General features: G+C 42.9%; 1 protein-coding gene across 3 annotated transcripts in view; it reads left to right on the forward strand.

Moving 5' to 3' along the window:
* The window catches only part of LOC124034121 (aminopeptidase O (putative)), a 122,524-nt gene that overhangs the window by 13,404 nt on the left and 94,225 nt on the right, over window positions 1-14,895 (forward strand). The gene's annotated exons all lie outside the window — the stretch shown is intronic.

Here is a 14,895-nt window from a genome sequence, read left to right on the forward strand (position 1 = left end):
TTATGCAGTAGCTAAGCTACATCTTTCTCTGTGTGGGCTAGACAGAGTTTTGTGTTGCAGTTTTGATGAATGGTTCTTGGTTTTACTGAGAAGGCGGTAGCTCTACTGAATTCATAATATTATTGTTGTATTGCCAAGTACAGTAGATTCATTTGCAACAACATTTTGGTCCAATAACCTCTCTTAGACTGCATGCCCTTAGTTTTGCTAATAGTCTACAAGAAGTGTGAGAGGCAGTGGATGTTTCGAAATGTGTGTCAAATTATTTTCCTTTATTTTAATGAGGAGATCTACTTGGTACACATACATGCAGTCCCCATTGAATGTTCTGTTGTTTAGATTTTGGGGAAATTAAGTTAATGTTTTTCTATGCAAAATAATTTGAGCACTTTGTGTGTGTGTGTGTGTGTGTGTGTGTGTGTGTGTGTGTGTGTGTGTGTGTGTGTGTGTGTGTGTGTGTGTGTGTGTGTGTGTGTGTGTGTGTGTGTGTGTGTGTGTGTGTGTGTGTGTGTGTGTGTGTGTGTGTGTGTGTGTTTATGGGAGTGAAATCCAGCCAGTGTCATTTAGATTAAGTTTGACTGAAGTTAAAATGCGAAGTTTGGGCCAAATAAAAGCTCAAAACGTCTGCTCTTTTTTTTACCATGCTCTTGATAAAATAAATAAATGTGTCTTTTGGGTGGCCAGTGCACAGTGGCCCAGTGTGTGTAGGCTGCCAGTGCCAACACCCTCTCTCTCTGCACCAGAACTCTGTCTGTAGTCTTCCACAGGAAATGAGGTCAGAACTGAATGTACTCCACAGGTTATGATGTCATTGGGAGGGGATCAGAAACATTGTAAAGGACAAAAGGTTTCCAGAGGGTCAACAACTCTGAGCCCAGAGCTCCAACTCACATATGTACAGTGGCAAGAAAAAGTATGAACCCTTTGGAATTACCTGGAATTCTATACAAATTGGTCATGAAATTTGATCTGATCTTCATCTAAGTCACAACAATAGACAAACACAGTCTGCTTAAACTAATAACACACACACAATTATACGTGCAGGGTGGGAAAAGTATGTGAACCCTTGGATTTAATAACTGGTTGGCCCTCCTTTGGCAGCAATAACCTCAACCACGTTTTCTGTAGTTGTCGATCAGACCTGCACAACGGTCAGGAGGAATTTCGGACCATTCCTCTTTACAAAACTGTTTCAGTTCAGCAATATGCTTGGGATGTCTGGTGTGAACCACTCTCTTGAGGTCATGCCACAGCATGTCAAATCAGGTTGAGGTCAGGACTCTGACTGGGCCACTCCAGATGGCGTATTTTCTTCTGTTGAAGCCATTCTGTTGTTGATTTACTTCTGTGTTTTGGGTCGTTGTCCTGTTGCATCACCCAACTTTTGTTGAGCTTCAATTGGCGGACAGGTAGCCTTACATTCTCCTACAAAATGTTTTGATAAACTTGGGAATTCGATGATAGCAAGCTGTCCAGGCCCTGAGGCAGCAAAGCAGCCCCAAACCATGATGCTCCCTCCACCATACTTTACAGTTGGGATGAGGTTTTGATGTCGGTGTGCTGTGCCTTTTTTTCTACACACAAAAAAGTTGTGTGTTCCTTCCAAATAACTCAACTGTAATTTCATCTGTCCCCAGAGTATTTTGCCAGAAGCGCTGTGGAACATCCAGATGCTCTTTTGCGAACTTCAGCAATGTTTTTTTTGGACAGCAGTGGCGTCTTCTATGGTGTCCTCCCATGAACACCATTCTTGTTTAGTGCTTTACGTATCATAGACTCGTCAAACAGAGATGTTAGCATGTTCCAGAGATGTCTCTAAGTCTTTAGCTGACACTCTAGGATTCTTCTTAACCTCATTGTGCATTCTGCCCTGTGCTCTTAGTCATCTTTGCAGGACGGCCACTCCTAGGGAGAGTAGCAACAGTGCTGAACTTTCTCCATTTATAGACAATTTGTCTTACCGTGGACTGATGAACATCAAGGCTTTTAGAGATACTTTTGTAACCCTTTCCAGCTTTATGCAAGTCAACAATTCTTAATCTTGGGTCTTCTGAGATCTCTTTTATTCGAGGCATGGTTCACATCAGGCAACGCTTCTTGTGAATAGTTCTTTATTGGGCAGGGCAGCTCCGACCAACATCTCCAATCTCGACTCAATGATTGTACTCCAGGTTAGCTGACTCCTGACTCCAATTAGCTTTTGGCGAAGTCATTAGCCTAGGGGTTCACATACTTTTTCCAACCTGCACAGTGAATGTTTAAATGATTTATTCAATATAGACATCATGTTTATAAGGTGCTAACACCTTAAGGCTGCTTTATTCTTTGCATAGCGAGGTTTGAGGATAGCTTCTTGCCCTGACTGTTTGAACTTGAGCTACGTAGGTGTAGTTGACAAAAAAAGAGACTCGGAGGATTCACTAAGCCCAGCAAACTCCTGCCATGCCTGCTCCCCAGTGCCCCCTATTTTCCTTGTGTGGGTCACAACCCAGCCCCCCCCCCCATCTCTTTGCGTGTGGTACACTTCTGCAGGCCTCCAGACTTAACCGCAAGGCTACGCCACATGCAGGAAGGAGGGGGAGGTCGACAAAACATGGACCAGAGATGGAGATTGGGAGATGGGGGTGGGAAAGAAGGGGCATGGGAGGTCTTGAGCCAGACCTAACCACAAGACTGCCTACATGGAGGATGGAGGGAGGTTAACAAAACATGGAGATGGAGACGGGGTGGGAGGAGGAGAAAGGGGTGGGAGGAGGAGAGTTTAAGGAGGGGTTTTAGCCATGGATCCCCCAGGATGTGGGAGAGGATGTGTGGATTATTCCCAGCAACAAAAGCCATTAGTCCCTGGAAGGACTTCAGAGGCTGCAGCTCTTTAATCTGCAGATTGGGAAGTATGTGGGCCTGAGTTCTTGGGGCCAGGCCAACCGCTGCTTTTCTAGCATGCCCCTGTATAAAGAACAACAGGGGTGGCTGAGGAGAGTAGGGGGAGGCAGGCAGGGGGGGCATTAAGTTATTGTGCTGGGATACAGGGAAAGGAGGCAAGGGGAGGGGGGGGTAAAGTTTTTGTACCCAGATACGGGGAGGGAGGGAGGGCAGGAAACCAAAGATTAAGAAGTCAAGTAAGGGCAGGTCTGGACTGACGGCCTGTGCCATGTACACTGTGTGCCCACAAATCTGTGTGACTCTATGTAGTGTCTAATTAATACTTGCAAAGAGACAGAACACCGTTTACACTTGCAAACAGTCAGTGAGCTACACGACTTTACACCAGCCTCTGTCAGAGCAGATGTCAAATTAGTTGAATAGCCTATTTAGTTTGTTTTGTTATATATTTTATATTTTGTGGTTTCTGTCTGTTTATACACGCCATTCATAAACAAACACTCCTTACCTGGGCCAAATCAGTAGAGGGTTCCCCTCTGTTGGTCTGTCTGTTTGTCCGGCTGTGTCTGTCTGTCTGCCTGCCTCTGTCTGTAGAATCACCATGGTCAAACTGTTAAAGGCTCTGGTATGTGGAGGCACTGTGCATGTCCTCTCCTGGTGCTGAGACAAGAGGAGGATAAGGAAGAGGAGGAGAGAGGGGAAAGAGGGGGGTGAGGAGGAAGAGGAGGAACAGTAAATGGGAAAAATCAATGCGGACAGCAGGGGAGCTACTTAGCTCAGAAACACTTCCACACTTTGGTTAAAAACAACTCATTGTCTACAGTGGATGGAATGACATGAGAAAGTTGTAAAACTGAGACCTTGAAAACACTGAAGTGACTTTGAATGGCTGCTGCAGATAGAAGTCATTCAGCACAAGTCATTTAAATGTAAGGGTGTAATGTTCCCCAAACTCACAGTTCAGTGCGTATTGCGGTTTCGGGGTCACAGTTCGTTTCGGTACAGCCGGATGAAATGAAATGCCAACCATTGCTGTAGTACATTTTAGTTTATTTAAGAAAATACAAAGTTCTGGTATTCCTGATTCCGTATATGATCATGAGCCATATAATTCCTGATGAGAGCACAATCAGGAGTAGCAACACTTTGTATTTTCTCATCAACGACAGTACTAAAATAAAGTGCACCATGCGTGTGAAATCAAAATGTAAATATGGCTCAGACATCATATAGGCCTATCCCAATGGGCATACAATGTGATAAAGATGTCCTTTAATGGTTGAAATAAGATCACAACAAGATTAAAAATGTATTTCTCATATTTTGGTTGATATCTGTTTTTGGTAGAAATCTGATTCAACTAAATCAAATCAAATGTTATTAGTCACATGCGCTGAATACAACAGGTCGACCTTACAGTGAAATCCTTATTGATAAGAATAAGGTAACAAGTAATTAAAGAGCCGCAGTAAAATAACGACAGCGAGACTATATACAGGGGGTACTGGCACAGAGTCAATGTGCGGGGACACCGGTTAGTTGAGGTAATACGTACATGTAGGTAGAGTTATTAAAGTAACTATGCATAGATGATGATAACAACAGAGGGTAGCAGCGGTGTAAAGGTGGGGGGGGTGCAAATAGTCTGGGTAGCCATTTGATTAGGTGTTCAGGAGTCTTATGGCTTGGGGGTAGAAGCTGTTTAGAAGCCTCTTGGAGGCTTCTGACCAGTTATCTAAATGCTACTCAATTAATAAGACACCAGTCTATATATACATGTGCAAAGTGTTTGTGATCCATGCACCCATTGCATACAGTGCATTCGGAAAGTATTCAGACCGCTTGACCTTTTCCACATTTTATTAGGTTACAGCCTTATTCTAAAATGGATTAAATACATGTTTTGCCTCATCAATCTACACACAAGACCCCATAATGACAAAGCAAAAACCGTTTTTTATTTTTTGGGGCAAATTTCCATTGATCATCCTTGGGATCTTGATTGGAATCCATCTGTGTTAAATTCAATTGGTTGGAAAGGATTTGGAAAGGTACACACCTGTGTATATATAAGGTCCCACAGTTGACATGTCAGAGCAAAAACCAAGCCATGAGGTCGAAGTAATTGTACGTAGAATTCCAAGACAGGATTGTGTCAAGGTACAGGTCTGGGGAAGGGTACAAAAACAGTTCTGCAACTTTGAAGGTCTCCAAGACCACAGTGGACTCCATCATTATTAAATGGAAAAAGTTTGGAACCACCAAGACTTTTCCTAGAGCTGGCCGCCAGGCCAAACTGAGCAATCGAGGGAGAAGTGCCTTGGTCAGGGAGATGACCAAGAACCCGATGGTCACTCTGACAGAGCTCCAGAGTTCCTTTGGGGAGATGGGAGAACCTTCCAGAAGGTCAACCATCTCTGCAGCTCTCCACCAATCAGGCCTTTATGTTAGAGTGGCCAGACAGAAGCAAAAAAGCACATGACAGCCTGCTGGGAGTATGCCAAAACAAAATTCTGTGGTCTGATGAAACTAAGATTAAACTCTTTGGCCTGAATGCCAAGCATCACATCTGGAGGAAACCTGGCACCATCACTACTGTGAAGCATGGTGGTGGCAGCATCATGCTGTGGAGATATTTTTCATGGGCAGGGACTGTGGGACTAGTCAGGATCGAGGGAAAGATGAACGGAGCAAAGTACAGAGATCCTTGATGAAAACCTGCTCCATGGCGTGTCCTTGAGTGGCCCAGCCAGAACCCAGACTTGAACCCTATCTAACATTTCTGGAGAGACCTGACAATAGCTGTGCAGTGACGCTCCCCATCCAACCCGACACAGCTTGAGAGGATCTGCAGAGACGAATGGGAGAAACTCCCCAAATACAGGTGTGCCAAGCTTGTAGCTTCATACACAAGAAGGCTGTAATCGCTGCCAAAGGTGCTTCAACAAGGTACTGAGTCAATTGTCTGAATACTTATGTAAATGTGATATTTCTGTTTTACATTTATTATTTAAAAAAAAAAGGTTTTATGGGGTATTGTGTGTAGATTGATGAAGAAAAAAACAAATGTGGAGAAAGTCAAGGAGTCTGAATACTTTCTGAATGCACTGAATAAGACACTAGAACAATTACAGTTATTAAAATTTGAGTAATGTTCAGCAGGGTTTGCATGATTCAGCTTAGCACACTTGGCATACAACAGCTGGCAGAGCACACCAAAGCCGGTTAGAGTCTTGGGCCATACTGTACCCAGTCAACACGCTGGGCTCGGGCCTATTCCGTTTGAGATGAATCATATTACTCTGGGTTCCGGCTAATGGTACTTGGGCCGATTCCACTTCAGCTTATCCAGCCCGATTAACTTTTTCAGGAGTAGGGCCATTTGAGGAATTTTATTTGGCAGGTGATGAAATACCAATTTAATATACAAAGTGTTGTGATATTTCACCTCCAAGTCATCGAATTTGCTAGGTCATTAAAATGTCATATTTGTGACACTATCTGGGATCATGTACTGTAGCTATGAGAGATGGTCCCTAATTTAGAGAATCTCCAATGCTATAAATGCGTTTGTTTTTACTACAGGCTATGGGAGTGTTTTTTTGTACTTGCAGTCCACCCAATTGAAAAGTGCACAGTCACTTCCATAACATTTCTTATAGGCTACCTGTAAGATGAACATGCATGAACATGCACAATATTACAGGATACCCTTACAAGAATGCACTGCCGTTAAAATGCAATAAAACTGCAGCACAATGAAATATATATTTTTTTAATTAATGATATCTGGTAGCTTGCCGTGTGTATTGGCTTCTAATGATAATATTTTGTTGATGTCAACTGCACTGTTTGTATTGCACATTTTCTTTTGTTCCACGGAATGCAATTTTGATGTTCTGTTATGACTAATTACATTTGTTTACAGAATTTAACAAATCACACGTAGGCCTGTCTTTTATTTCAATATCCTACTACAATCCACCAGGGTTTACAAAACCCTTCTTTTATTCCATTTATTTACATCAATAACGAGTAAGAAATTATTGCACCTGAATTTGACCCTGAGAATGTGACAAGTTATATTTCCCCTTAAAGCTTTTAAGTAATTAACGTAAATGTGTTCAGTATTTCCAAAGTAAAGCGCCGGTTTGTTGGGGAGAAGAATGTCAAGGAAAGTTTTGCTAGCTAGCTAACGTTAATAATCCATGGACCTGGTAAGTTTGACTTTGTACCTGTTGTAGCTAGCTAGCTAACATTAATCATCCATGGACCTGGTAACTTTGTACCTGTTGTAGCTAGCTAGCTAACATTAATCATCCATGGACCTGGTAACTTTGACTTTGTACCTGTTGTAGCTAGCTAGCTAACATTAATCATCCATGGACCTGGTAAATTTGTACCTGTTGTAGCTACTAGCTAGCTAACGTTTTGGCATTTTGTATATCTGTTTAGTTATTAACAGTACATGTGTATGTGTGTGTTCTCTCTCTCCATGTGTGTGAGAGGGAGAGGGAGAGATGATGATCACAATAACTTTAGAAACATTGTCATGTCAATGGTTTCATGCTTGCTGTGTATATGTGTCAGTGTGTTCTGTGAGAGAGAGAGAGGGAGAGAGAGAGAGATGATCACAAAAACGTATGTAAAATGTTGTCGTCATTGTGTCATGCTAGCTGTGTGTTTGTGAGTGTGAGAGAGAGATGGTTGATGAATATACATATAGGGAACAGTGTGTGTGTGTGTGTGTGTGTGTGTGTGTGTGTGTGTGTGTGTGTGTGTGTGTGTGTGTGTGTGTGTGTGTGTGTGTGTGTGTGTGTGTGTGTGTGTGTGTGTGTGTGTGTGTGTGTGTGTGTGTGTGTGTGTGTGTGTGTGAGAGAGAGAAAGCGAGAGTGTTTGAGCTAGCCTAATTCTTGAAACATGTATTCCCGAATATGCATGTGAATTTTCCTGATTCATCAGGGATACTTGTATTTGACAATACATTTAGCCAATCCTTGCTCCCCCCAACACTCATTCTAACGTTACAACTCTCAACTGCCCTTTTCAATTCTTGATTTTTTTTTTTGCAGGAATCTTCTAGCTTGGATTGAGGAAGGAATGAAAGGGAAGAAGTGCAGAAGTTATCCAACTGACTGACTAAGAAATGTAAATAGCTTAGGTTTTGCTGTCTCTCTCTCTCCTGTCTGCCAGATTGCTGAGGGGTAACATAGTCAATGTACTTGCTAAGCCTAACTTAGTGAAGACCTTACGCAATGGTTAATCATGATTCGTCTCAGTCTTTACAGTTCCTGAAACATGTCAATGACCTGAGGCATAGCTTCTATTACACAATGGCCGCCTACTCAGTTACCAGTGACCTATTCGGCCACATCCCAGTAAAAGGGGAGAGCAGCACCACCACTCCTTAAATCCACATGTTGTGACTAAGGGGCAGTATTTTTATTTTTGGGAAAAAACGTTCCCGTAATAAACAGGATATTTTGTCAGGACAAGATGCTAGAATATGCATATAATTGACAGCTTAGGATAGAAAACACTCTAAAGTTTCCAAAACTGTAAAAATATTGTCTGTGAGTATAACAGAACTGATGTTGCAGGCGAAAGCCTGAGAAAAATCCAATCCGGAAGTGCCTCCTGTTTTGAAAGCTCTGCGTTCCAATGAGTCCTTATTGAGCAGTGAATGGGCTATCAACCAGATTACTCTTCCTCCGTATTCCCGAAGGTGTCTACAGCATTGTGACGTAGTTTTACGCATTTATGTTGAAGAATACCCGTAAGCGGCTACATTGCGTAAGTGGTCACCTGATGCTCCCAGAGAGATTCTCGCGTAAAATACAGAGGTAGCCATTACTCCAATCGGTCCTACTGAAAAACAAATTGTCACAATGGATATATTATCAAATAGATATTTGAAAAACACCTTGAGGATTGATTATAAAAAACATTTGCCATTTTTCTGTCGATGTTATGGAGCTAATTTGTAATATTTTTTGCCGTTTTCATGACAGCAATTTACAGGCGATTTCTCAGCCAAACGTGAAGAACAAACGGAGCTATTTCGCCTACAAAAATAATATTTTTGGGAAAAAAGGAACATTTGCTATCTAACTGGGAGTCTCGTGAGTGAAAACATCCGAAGCTCATCAAAGGTAAACGATTTAATTTGATTGCTGATTTCCATGACCAAGTTACCTGCTGTTAGCTGGACAAAATGCTATGCTAGGGTATCGATAAACTTACACAAATGCTTGTCTAGCTTTGGCTGTAAAGCATATTTTGAAAATCGGAGATGGCAGGGTGATTAACAAAAGGCTAAGCTCTGTCTCAATATATTTCATTTGTGATTTTCATGAATAGGAATATTTTCTAGGGATATTTCTGTCCATTGCGTTATGCTAATTAGTGTCAGGCGATTATGCTCCCGCATGCGGAATGGGGAGTCACTAGAGGTTATTAAATCCATAGGAGTGTACATTTTGGTAACATCCTCCAGGAACTATAAAAAAAACACAATGTTTACATTGTAGTTAATATAAGGGCACAAGGCGAGACCCAAATTCAGACACAGGAGGCAGATGGTAGAGCTCCGATATTTATTATAAAAAGGTAGTAGACAAAGGCAGGTCGGGGGACAGGCGAGAGTTCATTAACCAGGTCAGAGTCCAAACAGTACAAGATGATAGGCAGTCACGAGGTCAGGTCAGGCCAGGCAGGGGTCAGAAACTAGATCTGAGTCCAAAAACAGTACAAGGGGATAGGCAGGCTGGTAGTCAGAACAGGCAGAGTGGTCAGGCAGGCAGGTTCGGAGTCAGGACATGCAAGGGTCGAAACCAGGAGGACTAGAAACAGAGATAGAGAAAAATAGGAGCAAGGAAAACTGCTGGTTGACTTGGCAAACAAGACAAACTGGCACAGAAAGACAGGAAACAAGGGGATATATACACTGGGGATAATAAGTGACACCTGGAGGGGGTGGAGACAATCACAAGGACAGGTGAACCAGATCAGGGTGTGACACTAATCTTCAAATTGATTCCTACTAGCTAGCTTTGTTAAGAGCTAGGTTTGTACGAGCTATACTGATGATCATGACATTTTTTTCTCTGCATCAGGTCTTACTGAGACTGGATTCCCCAAGAGACATGGTATTCAGCTGCCCATGATTGCCTGATCTTACACTCTTAGAAAATAAAAAGTGCTATCTAGAACGTAAAAGGGTTCATTGGCTGTCCCCATAGAACCTTTTAAAGAACCCTTTTTGTGTCACCTCCTGCCCTCGAGGGAGCCAGGCTGCCCTGCATGACGTGCACTCCTGCCGCCATCATTACGCACACCTGCCGTCCATCATCACGCACATCAGCAATTTATTGGACTCACTTTGGACTCAATCACCTGTTTATTACCTCCCCTATATTTGTCAGTCCCCGGCTCTGTTCCCTGCTGCTGCATTTATTGTCTTATGTCTGTATTCCCTGGTTCTGACGCTGTTCGTGTCCTGTTCCGATTAAATTCTGACTCCCCGTACCTGCTTCTCTTCTCCAGAGTCATTCCTTACATTTTTGGTTCCATGTAGAACCCTTTTACCTGGAACAAAAAAGGGTTGTCATATGGGGACAGCCAAGGAGATCCAATTGAAATGGCACTGCTTCTAATAATATAAGTTTGTAAAGCAAATAAAATCCCATTTCAACTTTAATTGCAAAAACCTTGTGTCCTGATTCAAGACTCATCCACTGGTGAGTCATGTAAAGTTTCTCCCATTTGTCTCTAGCCCATTCTCCCTATCGCTCACTCAAACTCACACACGTGCACAGTTGCAGAGAATAGGAAGAGATTTGCAAATTACACCCATTTCTAACAATGTTTGTTGCAGGATTGATATGACAGACAACTTAGAGTAAGTGTCATGAAAAGCCAGAAAAGTCCTAAAATATGCCGCCATAGTGGAGGACACAAAGTATGTACATGATTAAGTTGCTCTTTTTTGAAGACATCTCTAAGCTATAACTTCCACAAATTTCTTCAACTAGTACCATGGAAATACTTTGAGCCAGCTGAGTCCACAAAGTTTCTTCAGGAATGTCCTCAAATTGATAGTTGTTATGCTCAGATTTTCTTCACTACAGCTCTGACCCATCACACCACTTATTAATCAAATGAAACAATCGGCCTTTATATACCCTGTGTCCCGATCTATGCATGTAATGCCTGTGGGTGAATTATGAAACAATTACTGTATGCAGATGTGCAAAAAAAATGGTTGCTTGGTCTATTTTAAACATAAGAATATGTTGCAGATTTAAACTTATTGGTGACTATGGAAACAAATAGAAACGTAATGAACAATATTTTCAATATCCAACTTTTCCCTCTACAATACTTTTTTCCAGTAGTAATAAGAAAAGAAAAATATGTCACATTCTGGTCAGTAATACTGAAGTCACACTGACTTCCTTTCAACCAGGTTTTGCCAACTGGGATGCTATAATGTTAAAGAGAGAAATATGCTCACTTGTCTGACTCTCATAAAAGGGGGCATGTCTGTAGCACAGTACTTCTCATTTCCCACTCTGGGGTAATGTGATGGGCTGTCACTGTTAAGTAGCTCTCTGTAGCCCTGGAGGTCCATCCATCTGTAGTAAGTGCAACACAGGGTGCATTGGCCAATTCATTGACAATTTCATCTTTAGCTTGCATATATAAAGCCGTGCGTGAGGGCGAAGTTCGCAATGTGGCTCGAGCACTTTCACAGGGTGGGGCCCCGGCATACCTACTGAACGGAGCAAAAGTACCTCAAAGTTTATTCAAAAACGTTTTGGGAAATGTGTCGTTCAGTAAAAACCATTCTGCAACGTAGAAACATTCAAGCAACTAAACGCACCCCTTGTTTAGGGCCTAGTTGGAACAAAATCCTGCAGTACCGGTGGCACTCCAGGAAAAGGGTTGCCTACCCCTGCTCTAGGGTCCTGTGGTGAAGCAACTGCTATGCAAGGCATTGGGCAACAGCTTTCTTCCAGGGCTCATATTCACAAAGCATCTCTGAGTAGGGATAGTGATCTAGGATAACCTCCCCCTTGTCAATGTTATATTACTCAGTGTGAAGGCAAAACCGATCCTAAAATCACTACTCCTACTCTGAGATTCTTTAGGAATAAGGGTCTTGGCCTGTCAGCATGTTGGCCTGTCAGCAATGCCACTACACCTGAAATGCAAAAAAAAACATGAATAGGAATTAGCTTAGTCAGTAATTTAGCTAACTAGGTAATTAAACACTTATGTAAATGTGCACAAGCCAAATTAGCCAAATGATATGAAAACAACACAGCTTATTTGAAGTGAAATTATACTGAACAAAAATATAAACGCAACATGAAAAGTGTTGGTCCCATGTTTCATCAGCTGAAATAAAAGTTCACAAAATTTTCCATACGCTCAAAAAGTTTCTCAAATTTTGGACACATTTATTTACTTTCCTGTTAGTGAGCATTTCTCCTTTTCCAAGATAATCAATCCACCTGACAGGTGTGGCATATCAAGAAACGGATTTCATTTTTTTTTTACCATGAGCCGCCTCCAACGTCGTTTTAGAGAATTTGGCAGTCCGTCTAACCGACCTCAAAACCGCAGACTATGTGTAACCACGCCAGTCCATGACCTCCACATCTGGCTTCTTCACCTGCGGGATCGTCTGAGACCAGCCACCCGGCCAGCTGATGAAACTGGGTTTGCACAACCAAAGAATTTCTGCACAAACTGTTAGAAACTGTCTCAGGGAAGCTCATTGTCCTCACCAAGGTCTTGACCTGATTGGAGTTCGGCATGCTGGAGAAGTGTACTCTTCACAGTTGAACCGGTTAGTGTAGGTAATAGAGTAATATGTACATGTAGGTAGGGGTAAAGTGTCTATGCATAGATAATGAACAGTAGCAGCAGCGTATTTGAAGAGTGTGAAGGAATGTGAATGTATGTGTGTGTGTGTGGCGGCAATATGCGTGTGTGTGTTGGAGTGTCAGTGTAGTTAGTATGTGTGAGTGTGTGGTTAGAGTCCAGTGAGTGAACATTGAGACTGTGCAAGAAAATCAGGACAACAAAAATGTGAATAAATAGGGAGGGCAATGCAAATAGTCCGGTTAGCCATTTGATTAACAGTTCAGCAGTCTTATGGATTTGGGGGTAGAAGCTATTAAGGAGCCTTTTGGTCCCAAACTTACTGCTTGCCATCCAGTAGCAGAGAGAATATTCTATGACTTGGGTGGCTGAAGTCTATGACAATATTTTGGGCCTTCGTCTGACACGCCGCCTGGTATAGATGTCCTGGATGGCAGGAAGCGCGGCCCCAGTGATGTACTGTGCTGTACGCACTACCCTCTGTAGCGCCTTGTGGTCGGATGCTGAGCAGTTGCCATTCCAAGCGGTGATGTAACCAGTCAGGATGCTCTCGATGGTGCAGCTGTAGAACATTGAGGATATGAGGACCCATGCCAAATCTTTCCAGCCTCCTGAGGGGGAATAGCATTGCTGTCATGCCCTCTTCACGATTGTCTTGGTGTGTTTGGACCATGATTTGTAGCGTATATGGCGTCGTGTGGGCAAGCGGTATGCTGAAGTCAACGTTGTGAACAGAGTGCCCCATGGTGGCGTAGGGGTTATTGTATGGGCAGGCATAAGCTACGGACAACGGACACAATTGGATTTTATCAATGGCAATTTGAATGCACAAAGATAATGTGACGAGATCCTGAGGCCCAGTGTTGTGCCATTCATCCGCCGCCATCACATGTTTCAGCATGATAATGCACAGCCCCATGTCGCGAGGATCTGTACACAATTCCAGGAAACTGAAAAAGTCCCAGTTCTTCCATGGCCTGCATACTCACCACACGTCACCCATTGAGCATGTATGGGATGATCTGGATCGACTTGTACGACAGTTCCAGTTCCATCCAATACTCAACAACTTCGCACAGTCATTGAAGAGGAGTGGGACAACATTCCACAGGCCACAATCAACAGCCTGATCAACTCTATGTGAAGGAGATGTGTCGCGTTGCATGAGACAAATCGTGGTCACACCAGATACTGACTGGTTTTCTGATCCACGCCCCTACCTCTTTTTTTAAGGTATCTGTGACCAGATGCATAACTGTATTCCCAATCATGCGAAATTCATAGTTTAGGACCTAATTCATTTATTTCAATTGACTGATTTTCTTATATGAACTAACTCAGTCAAATCTTTAAAATTGTGCATGTTACGTGTATATATTTGTTCTATGTAGTGTAGCAGGTTCAAGGGTGTGGGGTTTCCACGTCAACAAGTTCAATAAATAAACACGAACAAGGAGCACAACTAGAATGCAAATGGGGAGTTTATTAGGGAGTTTTGCAGACTGGGGAAAAGGGGGAATTCACCAACCATTTCACAGTCCACAATCTGTTCTCGTTGTTCGTTCCATTCTCCAGGGGTAATCCTAAAACTCGGGTCCTCAGCCAAACTGAGTCGGTACTCAATGGGGTAATCAGACAGTCCAAGTCACAACATGTAATCACACCGATATTTCTCTCTCTTCTCACTCTACACGCTTCCCTGTCCGTTCTTCCCTGTTGCGTTCTCTCTATTTTCATTAGTTTGCATAGATCCTTCATGATTCAAGACATGAACAGGGTGCCCTGGTCGGTCAATATCTCATCGGGATGTTTACTCAGGAAAACAGCATGACGAACTCACGTGCAATTCCCTTGGTGGCCATGGTGCTCAGAGGAATGGCTTCTGGGTACCTGGTGGCATAATCCAGAATCACCAGGATGTATTGGTGCCCTCGGTTGCTCTTCTTCCCACCAGGTCCATTGCGATCCTGCTGAAAAGGAGGGAAATAAAGGGCTGCAAAAGTGGGGGTTTGGCGCTACCTGCTGGCATTACGGGCAACTGGGGCAGTAATCTTCCACTCTCTTCACCCCCGGCCAGTAAATCGTGCCTTGATCCCTTCCATGGGCTTTCTGTCCTCC

The sequence above is a fragment of the Oncorhynchus gorbuscha genome, linkage group LG04 (assembly GCF_021184085.1).
Source record: "Oncorhynchus gorbuscha isolate QuinsamMale2020 ecotype Even-year linkage group LG04, OgorEven_v1.0, whole genome shotgun sequence".
In the NCBI taxonomy this organism is placed as follows: domain Eukaryota; kingdom Metazoa; phylum Chordata; class Actinopteri; order Salmoniformes; family Salmonidae; genus Oncorhynchus; species Oncorhynchus gorbuscha.